General features: G+C 39.4%; 1 protein-coding gene across 4 annotated transcripts in view; it reads left to right on the forward strand.

Annotated features, from left to right (window-relative positions):
* Positions 1–12,113, forward strand: part of LOC117611668 (zwei Ig domain protein zig-8) — a 213,035-nt gene that overhangs the window by 93,401 nt on the left and 107,521 nt on the right. The gene's annotated exons all lie outside the window — the stretch shown is intronic.

Genomic DNA, 12,113 nt, shown 5'->3' on the forward strand with positions numbered 1-12,113 from the left:
ATAATTTATAACGTACCAGCCTATCGAACCTTTCCATCGAGAAGCTTTACGAGATTGCTAGTAAAATTGGAACTAAACTATCGATAAAAGTAACGAGCAACTATAAAATATTGACGTTGCTGGAATTTTTGATAAATATGAGCTCCTAAAGTCTTATCGCCTTTACCCGGTTCATATTTGAATATAGGCGGTGATTTTTTTGAAACAGGAAAAACAATTTTCTTTCGCAACAATTTTATTGCATCTGTCGTAAACGTAAACGCTCTTCTGTTGCATTGAAATCGATAACTAATTACAAACGTCTGACCGATGGAACGACCCTGGTGAATCGAGCAGGTACCGTCACTTCCGGAAGCCCAGTTAACGCGTCGATAACCACCCTTTCCTGTCGATGCAATCTCCGATTTGTACATAATGATAGACCATGCTGTAGCGACGGAAAATTAATTTTGGAAAAGATTGAACTGCGTCCTGTATGTTCTTACTTTTTTATTACACTTCAAACTGTAATAATGTTCTCTGGACAATGTTCGACAGTGGAACTATGTCCTCGTTGCGTCATGGATAATACATCTCGCCCTGGATCTCGTAAATCTCTCGGTCCATGGGGATGGAAGTCGAAGTTGACCTGAGATCCGAGTTCTCAGTTTCCCCGAACAACCTCGAGACTACTGTCTGGTCGCAGGTGGTACAGATTCGGCGATTCTTCCTTTCCAAAAAGAATTTTGAAAATCAGAAAGGATCGAAGGAAAAGTTTTCGCGGTGAGGATGATTTCTATTTGTGCAATGAAATCTTCAATATTGGAACAGGTTCTCGGGATTGAAGTCGGAAGAAATAAGTCTTCTTTATGGATTGATTTACTTTTTTACTTAATGTATTCGGTTTAGGAGAGAAGACGGTAACAAAAACACTTAATTTTACTATCCACTAACGCGTATGATTAAATTTCCTATGAATAATTGAGATTTCGATGAACCTTAACCGCCCAGCTGCTCGAGTTCAAGTCATTTGTTCCATCTTCTTTCCTCTTTTGCAAGGAAGGCTGTAAACGAGGGAAAGCGCGTTATCGATGAATATTCATGAGCACTTTAAGGAGAATCGCAGAATGAACGATTGCTGTGATCGATAGTGCTTATTACATTCTTACTCGGCGAGAATACTCTTGAATAGATATCTCAAGTACATCCTACTGTCTCAAGTACTTTATAATTCATTTGAATAGCCTAATTTGGAGTTCTTTAGAGAATCTCTTCCGAGGATCTTTGTATATTAAATTTTCTTCTAAATTGTGTTCACATATTACGAAACATTCTCTACGAGATGTTACTTCCCCGAAAATATGAGTAGAGCCGGTTCATGAATAAATTTCATTTTAGTATTTTTACTCGATGAAGGAGCCTATACATGGCTAGTATTTGTGTACGCCGATCGTTGGGTCAGAAATTCGCGCGATTGCTCGAGTTTATGGTTGTCGGGAGCACTTTCGAGTTGTAAAATCTTCGAGGAGACTGGGTCTCATTACTTTGGTGGCTTATCGTAAAAAAATATTTCACATTCAACCACCCACGGGAACAATAATATACAGGCCTCTTTCGGAGCATTATGCTAACTGAGTTCACGCTCTAATTTCATTTCGCCAAATTCATGGAAAGATAAAGGTTGAATGTTAATGTTACGGTTGGTTTATGTATCTTACGCTGGAATCGTAATATTCAACGTTATTTCAATTTACTCTCCAGGATAAAGTCAGATACACTAAAATTTCAAAGAACTGCTAAACATTTCATAGGTTTAAAGTGCCCCACTTTTAACAATAAAATTGTGACAAAAGGTATTTCCATTGTTTCTACATGATTTTAGTTTAATAATACTTCGTTTCAGTTCTCGTAGGTTGCACGGTGGATGAAAATTCTCTTTCGTTTTTCTTGGACGAACTTCATTCAGCTGCGCTGGTAGCCGCGATTCAAGGTGAATCCGTAATATCGCTTCCCGACAGAGACCCTTTCCATTCGAATTCTCCTACGTATTTCGTTCACGCTCCGTAAAACTTCAATGTCCACGTAGGAAATCACGATCGAAGCGCGATCCGCCCCGGTGTCCCCGAGAAACAAACGATCTCCGGGAATAGAGTTTACTTTACTCTCCCGCGGAATAAAGCACCACTTCGACGGACGAGAAATTCCTTGGGGCCAGGATTAAAGAATTTTGAAACGGTGCTCGAGAGAACACCCTTTTTCTGGTTTATCCAGCGGGTTGTCGGAATTTTTCAACTGATCCGATTTAAGGCATCTCCGATTCATTCTCAGTCATCTTCTTGGCTAGTAGGTAATCCTTCGATTATACTAATATTGTTAAGAAAGAAATTGTTATTCTCACTGTCTGTAATTTAATTTGATTAGAGACGATTATCTATGTAAGATAAATAGTTTGCTATTTGAATTTCTCACGAGGTTCAAAGTATTAAAGATCCTTCCATTTCTTAATTCCACATTTCTTCTCTCTCGAATCCTTAAGTCACGCTATTCTTTCTTCGATTTCCTTTAGAAAAAGGACTCGAACTTCTGCTACTTTCTCCGTGAAGCTTTCAGCTGCCGTAAAATGTTCCAGTTGTCTTAACCTCTAACTTCTTTCCATAAGTGGCAGCGGTGGTATAAAACAAAAAGAAGTTTTCCCTTTTGCAATTGAATTTCCAACTTGTGATTTCTTAAAAATCCCACCACCCACGGAAAGATTCTATTTTTCCTATCTCCCGGAGCCTTGATTCATGTAATTTAAAATTTCTTCTTAGTTCTGAATTTCAAATGCTGCAATTAATGCGAGTGTGGTGTTGCAGCTACGTTGAAAGGTATCTAGTTACAAGGTCCTCGCTAACTTCAACTTTGACTGTAACCAGAGGTCAGGAGATTTGATCATTGGATCGACGGTAGGCAACCAAAACCAAATTAGAAAGCAGGCTAATTGCAGGCGGTTTGCACGCCACCGGCAACTGACCGAAATACTGGAAACAGACCCGTCAGAGAACACTCGTTTCCGATTTACGCCAAGCGCAGACTGAAACCGCTTTTGGCGACACGGCTAGTAAAGATTTCTTCATCAACTTTAGAAATTGGAGCAAAATACAAATATCCATATTTAACAAACGCGAGATAAATTAAAGATCTTCTTCGAAGAGACTGTTTGAATCTAATATGAACTAACCCAAATTGGTTTAAAATTCCCGGAATATAATATGAAAATTTGTATGAGAAAATAAAGTCTCATTTTATATGCGGCTCTTTATGAGATTTCGTAATTCCATACAATGTAGAAATACGATTTTTATCATGACAAAAGTCGCATTGAAAAGATATCGCATTATACAAAAATCTGCTTTACCTTCCGTTTCCTTTTACCATTAAGCCGCAGTTAGAACGCGTGAAATGCATAGCGAAGGAAACGAAAACCGATTCGTCCTTTCTTGCTCATTCGAATGAAATATTATGTGTCGTCGTGGCGAAAGGAAAAGTCCATGCTGCTTGCGACCTACATACGATTTCCTCGAGAAGCAAGTCGTTGCACATACATACAGTAGGTATATATGTATCTTCTCAGTGACGGCGATGAAAAGAAAATTGAGGCACACCTAAGGTCCGCGCCATCCACGACAATGAGAAAGTCCGTATTCCGCGAGTTTTAAAGCTGTTTAAGAAATTCCACGCCCCTTTCGCGAAATCTCGCCAACCTGACCTCCTCTCACACGATATACATCTGCTCGAGTATCTTCCCCTCTGTCAGCTGTAGCAACCTCCATTTTACTCTATGTTTCTTTTGCTACAACCGCACAAAGAACAGGACAGAAGTGAATCGGTATCTCGTGTGGAAGAAAAGGAATTTCTTTTCAGAAATTTATCTGATTCTCACGTATATCACGGATCACTCGAGCTTCCTCGAAAACGGACAAAGAAGAAGAGTTCTAAATATCATTACTAACAATTTCAAACAGCAAATTGAAACACATCAGTATAAATGATATCGAAAGAGGTTCGTACGTCGAATCGTACTGTAGCGTCGAAACCTCTCCAACATGGAGAAGTCCCGTATTTCAGATTATGATAAGGAGTGCGGTAGGTTCATAAATAAATTTAATAATAATTGAGCCAAAAACGTTTGATTTTATTGGCTCTCAAAAACGAAGGGGAAAAGCCATACGGCATAAAAACCCCTGATTCTTAAATATATTAAGAGAAAAAGCGAATCGAAGCAAGGTGCGAGCGATCGCATGTAACGTTATCTTATATCGTATTTAAATTAGAATAATTACATATGAAGCGTGTATTTATACTGTGTAATGAGGGTGGTTATGTGTAATAACCAACCCTATCGTGTCGTTTTGTATTGAACAATAGTATCGAATCAGAGTGATTACAGGAAGTAACCACTCTACCGGGTCGTCGTCACGACCACGGATGTCTTGTATGTAATTGTAATATGCGTATTCAGGGTGGTTACGTAATGTAACCAACCCTACGGGTCGTCGGTGTGACTGCAATAGTCACATCCGAACGACATCCGAGTAACCAGGGTGGTTACGTGATGTAACCAACCCTACGGGTCGTCGGTGTGACTGCAATAGTCACATCCGAACGACATCCGATTAATCGAAAGAGATTCGGCTCTTGCACTCGCGAACTAACCATATTACGATCGCGACCCGAACTGCCCGAAATCTTCAAGCCGACTGACTAAAAAAAAGCAAGCAAGAATACCCGGAAATTGCCTGAAAATTCTAGCATAAGAGGGGTGGCATTTGAAAATGTCCTTTCTTTCTTTCTTCCTATCGATGACGCACGAGGGGCAACGAAACCGTTAGGTCGTTTATTACTTGCAGATGGGACCGAACCGAGCGAAAACCGATAGACAAAAGCCCTGCCTTGACTCGTCCTTCGAATCAAAGGGCTATTCCCGGCGACGAACGCGCTGGGCCTCTTAAGATCGTAAACCTCCCTCGATCGACAAAGGTTCTCAACCGCGTTCGAACACGTACCACGGTGACAAACTGACTCGCACGTACGTACAGAACAGCTTCCTACAAAGGGTCTAGCCGTATAAGCATAGTGAATCGGCCCCAGTAACAATTTCGGTTGATATTTATATCACATAATGCTTTTTGCCTAAACAACAATTGTGTGCAATTTCAACCCCCTACCCCCTCTGATAAGGGAGATATGAGGGTAAAACCCAAAACCTTTACCATTTTTTTTCTCAGAAACTATTTAAGATATTTGATCACATTAAAGTGCAAATAGTAGGTATTCATTAGCTGTATATCATATTTTTTTTTCAAAATTTTTATTCGATGATTAAGGGTTGAAAATTAATAAATAAATCTTTGAAAATGATTTTTATAAACAATCCCTTGGATGACACCCACCGAAAAAATTCAGAATAATCCTTTACTATTTAACTATTATCTGTAAAAATTTCAAAAGTGTCGGATTGGTACATCATAGTTAAAAAAAAATAAAACCAATGCAACGCCCTTTCATAAGGCAAAGCCGGCCTAAACGTTAGAGGCGCTCAACCTAACCGACCTACAGGGGAATACGTAGCGCCGACCCGCCACGTTTCTCGTACCAGAAACAGCTCTCAGAAAAGTATGAGCTCTTCTTTCCCTAAACTGTGTGTTAGTTAACAGTCATTTATTTAAATAATATATTAACAATTTAAATTTTTTAATTAAGTTTTCTGGTCCTAACTTTTAACGTCCGTGTTTTCACAGTCTTTCTCGTTTTAAGTATGTGGGAGCCCTAAATCACAGATTTATACCATGTCTTGAACAATGGCACTGTGTTAGATGCCATTAGTTGTCCTTTTAATAGTCAAAGAAGGTATCACAGTTATAAATGCAATATCATTCTATTCAACGCTGTAAAGAACATAGACTTCTATAACTATTTCCGTCTTTACCTTTTCACGTACGTATTACTTTTAATTAAATTGTAGCTGGTACCTGTGAATAGTTGTAACTAAGATTTTCCTCGTTTTAAGTATATGGTCGCCCTGAAAAGGGTTAATTATATTATAGCGTACCAGTACTACCTGGAAATGGCTGTAATTAAGGTGACCTTCGTTTTAAGTATATGGGTGTCCAGAAAAGAGTTAAGCGCGTTTTATGGTACAAATGGTGTATTTTCCAATGCGGTTTATATGCCCTGATACTTTTTTACGCAATCACGGAGCCTAAATTGGCGTGTAAATAGATGCATCATAAAGGGTAAAGCGTACGATCCTGAGTCCATGATTTTAGTGTCCACTGTCTTGTTCCCTCTTGTTGCCGAATATAGAGGAGTCGTTAATTGGATAGAATTTCCAAACTTTAAAATCTCGCGGTAAAAACGTTATCTTGCGGAATTATTGGACGAACATGACGCGTTAAATGTACAATATTTACAACAAAACAATAACATTATAAAAATGAAAGTTCGGTCGCGACATATAAACGGTAAAACTTACAATTGTTACATAGAATACAAATCAAACGTAAATAGTTACGCGGGTATAAACCAATATGCATGCGAGACACACTTAAAACGAGAAACACCGTGAAAACACGGACGTTAAAAATTAGGACCAGAAAACTTAATTAAAAAATTTAAATTGTTAATATATTATTTAAATAAATGACTGTTAATTAACACACAGTTTAGGGAAAGAAGAGCTCATACTTTTCTGAGAGCTGTTTCTGGTACGAGAAACGTGGCGGGTCGGCGCTACGTATTCCCCTGTAGGTCGGTTAGGTTGAGCGCCTCTAACGTTCAGGCCGGCTTTGCCTTATGAAAGGGCGTTGCATTGGTTTTATTTTTTTTTAACTATGATGTACCAATCCGACACTCTTGAAATTTTTACAGATAATAGTTAAATAGTAAAGGATTATTCTTAATTTTTTCGGTGGGTGTCATCCAAGGGATTGTTTATAAAAATCATTTTCAAAGATTTATTTATTAATTTTCAACCCTTAATCAACGAATAAAAATTTTGAAAAAAAAATATGATATACAACTAATGAATACCTACTATTTGCACTTTAACGTGATCAAATATCTTAAATAGTTTCCGAGAAAAAAAATGGTAAAGGTTTTGGGTTTTACCCTCATATCTCCCTTATCAGAGGGGGTAGGGGGTTGAAATTGCACACAATTGTTGTTTAGGCAAAAAGCAATATGTGATATCAATATCAACCGAAATTGTTACTGGGGCCGATTCACTATGCTTATACGGCTAGACCCTTTACTGTGGCTTCCGGCTGTAAGCTGCGTCCATTGTTTGCGGACCGAGGCGACGTTCCGCCAGTATTGTAGCTAGCTTCCTTAAGATCGGAACAGACACTGATTGTAAGCGCCACGTTTGACAAACTACACGCGTAAATACACGCGTGTATAGAATTTCTGAATTTTCGAACTGAATTACCTACCCGTTTCAAATTTATCGTTGTGATCTTTAATTAACCTGTCCAAGCATTAAGATCACAGTTGGATGCGTTTAACCGCGTTTATCGCGAAAACTGCTGACACACTGGGCCGTGTAGCCAACACAGCAGCAAGCCTAACCAGCCTGGCCTACCCTTCAGATCCACTTCATTCTGTATGCATGCTCGGTTGTTGTTCGACATGGTAATTCGCCGCTACAGCCAATACCTTGCGAACGTTGCTTAAAACGGCGATATTCTTGCGTTACCGTTCGTTCCGACCGCATTCGGCACTAAGTTTCCCTATTAAATCTTAATGCCGTCGTCCGTAAATGGAGGCTTGTGCGTAAAGCGGCTGTGCGAACCTACTTGAAAATGTAAATGCGTTTCGATGTTTCGATGGGAATCCTTGCAACGACTTGCTAGCAATTACCGTGATTCCGGAAGCTCGTATGCTCTTAATTTGGACCAGATATTCTACGCAGTTTCAGCAACTATCGAGTTGCTCTTAACAGCAGCTACTCGGTTTTACCTTAAACAGAATTCTCTCGGAAAAATTATTTTCCACCCTTCCGAGCCATTCGTTTCTTTAAAGCCCGCTGAGAATCGGAACGTCGCGAAAGAACGTGATTCGTTTTACCTCGATGACAGACGCACGAACGTTCGCGAGCTGATCGACGACGATGAAATATAGACGGATCGTTCGAACGAGTCAAATATATCGCAGTTAATGTCGCGTTGGATGCATGTCAAGACGTCTTTGCGTCGAATGCATAACAACCGAACGACCCTAAGCGAGGCTGGATATTGCATAAACGTCTTCCTCGATACGAGCCGTGAAACCCTCTCTCGTCATCGAACAGGCCCTGTTTCGCCCGATATTTTCCCCTTTTTATACTACAGTGGATGATCAAATTATTAGAGCCACGGTATGAAAAATGGGTTTCTCGTGTAACTTTTAATTAATGAAAAATACTTATAAAAATAAACAAGTACATTTAAAAGATTATATTTACACATGTATGTTAGTATTTCGTAACGCCGCCTTTTGCTGCAATTACTGCCTCAATTCTTTTCGTCATACTTTCGATGCATTTTAAGCAATTCATTTTGATTGCTTTATTTCTAGCCTATACTTCTATCAAACGTTCAATCAATTAACATTTATTACTAATAATAAATATTTCCACAAATTTTCGATGAGGCTGAGGTCCGAAGAATTTCCATACCAGTCAAGAACTGATACACTTTTTTCAACTGTGTATCATAACTTTACAAGCATCAATACATCATAAAAAAATAACAAAAACTCCGTTTAACTAGGTTTTCATTTAAGAATTAATAATTTTTATGTAAAATCGTCAATTTATGCGAATGGCTCTAATAATTTGATCACCCACGGTACTTCCGGCAGTGACAAAAAACATAGGATGGCTTGCGATTGGAAATCCGTGCAATTTCGTTAACAGTAAGCTCGACGCGTTTTCTCCTCGCTTTGAGAACGTTATATTCGTCGAATAAAAACAACCGGCGACTTTGTGCGCCATTGATAGCTCCTGTGTTTTGCTCGCAAAATTCTACGCTTCTTCCTGTGTTTCGACGCGTTTGATCAGACGAGTTTGTCAAGTGAAACGTCGGATGAAAAAGAGAAAAAAGTATGCTTCCAACTGCGTCTAGTCTTTGAGAAACAGTTTGCTCTTGGCTCGAACGGGTCGCTTGATTTGATGGTGAAATTGTATCGGCTCGTTCAAGACGTTGACAAAGACTGACCCGAGGCTGAGAAAACAATACTGGCAATGTCTATTGAATTGAAACGCTGAAGAATTAAGTCTTTTGTGTCGGAGATTTAAAAAAAAGAATAATTGAGTACTGTCGCGTTAATTATTATTTGTCTCGTTAACGAGTTCATAACACAGGGGAAAATCTTGAACATATTAATTTTCATATCTTATCATTTTACGTATTTCACGAGCTGGCAAGGAAATATCCGCTTAAAGATCTGGGTAGCTTAATGGTCGGAGCCATCGTCCTACGAACGGAACATCCGGCTTCGAATCCCGGACCACCGGTCTTATTGGTAGAATATTTTTCTCCCTACACTTGGAACTCGTTAACTTTAATGCCCCAGCTTGAAACCTCGGGAAAAAGTACTTCATTCGTCGCTACCTTAGTTGCTTGATGTTTTAATTACGCCGAGCCATTCAGTAGAATATGCAATCTTGCGAGCAATTTAAATAAACAATCGGATTTCTTTGAAAAGTACATTCAGTATTTTTTTACATAGATCAACGTAGTAGAATATTTCCTGTATAAATGAATAAATAAAATAAAACACGATCATCTGTTGTTACATGTAAATGTTACAGGATTTCATTCAATGAAGATTTAAATATAATTCATGGATTGTGGTTTATCCGTGAATTTCACTGATGCATTATTAATTCGCATTTAATTATTTAGTTCATATTGTATAGAATGTGGGATACAAAACTACTAGTTTGTTCAGCCTTTCAATAGTGATACAAAAATCCTGTAATGGTGCAAATTTAATTTCGTTTCAATATTTTTCTTTTATCTTATTATCTAACGTGATAAACTCGTTTCTCGCATCGTGTCATTGATGAATAACCGAAGATGTTATCACGATTAGGTGCATTCAGTAGCTGGATAGAATCGATCCCCATCTCGTCTCGATTCGAGAAATATATCTTCGGAATAGCCTGTGACATCACTGGGAAAAACTTGTTCGAAACTGCTGCTCTATTTTCCTCGTTCGAGACAAACTTTCGCGAAGCGTCTTTCATACGAGCACGGGTAGAACGATCAGGCGTGACCGTACGTCTATTCAGCGCGAAAAGTGACAGACTACCGGTAAAGCTTATATCCGTGAAGACGTTTTCTGCCATTTTCAAAGAAACCAACTGTGCATCTCTTAGCAGCAACGGTCGAAAAAACGATCTATTCGAAACAACAACGCGAGAATACGTGATGTTGATTTTCTATTCATTCGATGGAAGGAAGATTGTATATCCACTCGTTTCGAAACTGAACGGAGAAGAAACGTTGAATTTGAAAAGATATCGCGAATATCGTATGACAGAATACGATAAGAAGTGTAAGACAAATTTTTGAGAGTTTGCAAACGCTTGAAAGTTGGGTTACAAAGATACAAGCGAAAGAATTGGAAAGTGCAGAAGACTAGCAAGTTGTAACGATTATTTTTTACAATTTCTCTTGGCGAGACTGTGGTTAATTCGCTAATGTTGGTTAGATGCATCTCGTAATTTCGTACACGTATTACGCGGTCGCTTTTCGGGCGAAGTCTAGAGTAGCGAAAGGGTTAAATTGCACGGAGACACAGTGTTAGCAGCACTTGCGTGTTACGTGGCGTTGCGTTACTATGCGGATCAGCTCACGCCTCGCGTGTCTCTCATTTGCCGGTGGAACTTGCTTTGGTGAATCGAGAACCATGAAAATTCACATAGAAACGCGAAACGATGAGGTGCTTCTCGTCGGTGCGTACGTGCTTTCTTCTTCAGAGTTTCTCTAACGTTATTGCATCGCGTTTCACAAGTTGAATTAACTTCGCGTAAACTGTTACCAATTATGCCAATTATATCAATTTGAAACGTTGAGTTTCATGCAAATGACGGTACAAATACGGAATAGATGTAAATGGATGTAATATCTGACTGCTGGTAATTAAATACAACATTCAGAGGAAACAGTGCTAATGAAGCTCCAAAGTGAATTGTATGCCTAACCCAATTACGCGCGTCTTGATTAACCCGTTTGCTATTAAAAATTACCGTAATCATTCATTATTAAATAGTCAGTGTGTACCGAAGGTAACTAGTTATTCTTCAAGTACTGTGCGTCGCCGACTTTCCGGACGGGTACTTTGATATTTATAAAGAAGCATTCATATTCGATTCGCTCGCATCATTGAATCATTGGGTTTCTCGTCGGTCCCTCCTGAACTTGGGAGATTTAAATTCGCGACGAGTCGTGATTGTCCTGCCGCTGCTCTCGACCGCAGAAGCTTGATTTTGCTGATTCGATTGTTCCTTCCGCCTTCGTCGCCGTCTCGAGGGCGTTCAACCCTCTTCTTTACCCTTACCCCTTCTTTCATTCTCTTACATCCTGATTTCCCGACCGATGTCTTCGGTGCCTGGGCCCTTCTTACGCGCTCTATTGACCTGAAAACTTGCCGCTCGTTGACTCTGTCGGCTCGACGGTTTGATATCGCGCGGACCCCTTTCCCATGGAAGCTTTTAATTCAATTCTCATTCAACGAGAGTTCTACCTCTTATCGGACAGGATCCTTCGCGAATTTCCTCGAGGAGGATCTTTGCTGTTTCTCCGTTTGAATTACGTGGTGCATATTAAAGGGGAAGATGTAAAAGTTTGAAACGCTATGTTTCGACGTTTCTTTGCCCTCGATCATTTTCAGACTACTGAACTTTTTCCTCGCGGATGGTGGAGGATGTTGATTTAGGACGATAGGAATCATGATTTTACGATAAGTCCGTGTAATTGACACTTCCTGAATAATTCAGTAAGCCCGCAAACCACTGTCCTCGAGCACCAGGCGGATGACAATCGCGATCGATGGTTGCAATTCTAGGATTCTTTGACCCGATGCTCTGAAATTACGATAATATTATA

Source organism: Osmia lignaria, chromosome 10, assembly GCF_051020975.1.
Source record: "Osmia lignaria lignaria isolate PbOS001 chromosome 10, iyOsmLign1, whole genome shotgun sequence".
NCBI classification, from domain to species: domain Eukaryota; kingdom Metazoa; phylum Arthropoda; class Insecta; order Hymenoptera; family Megachilidae; genus Osmia; species Osmia lignaria.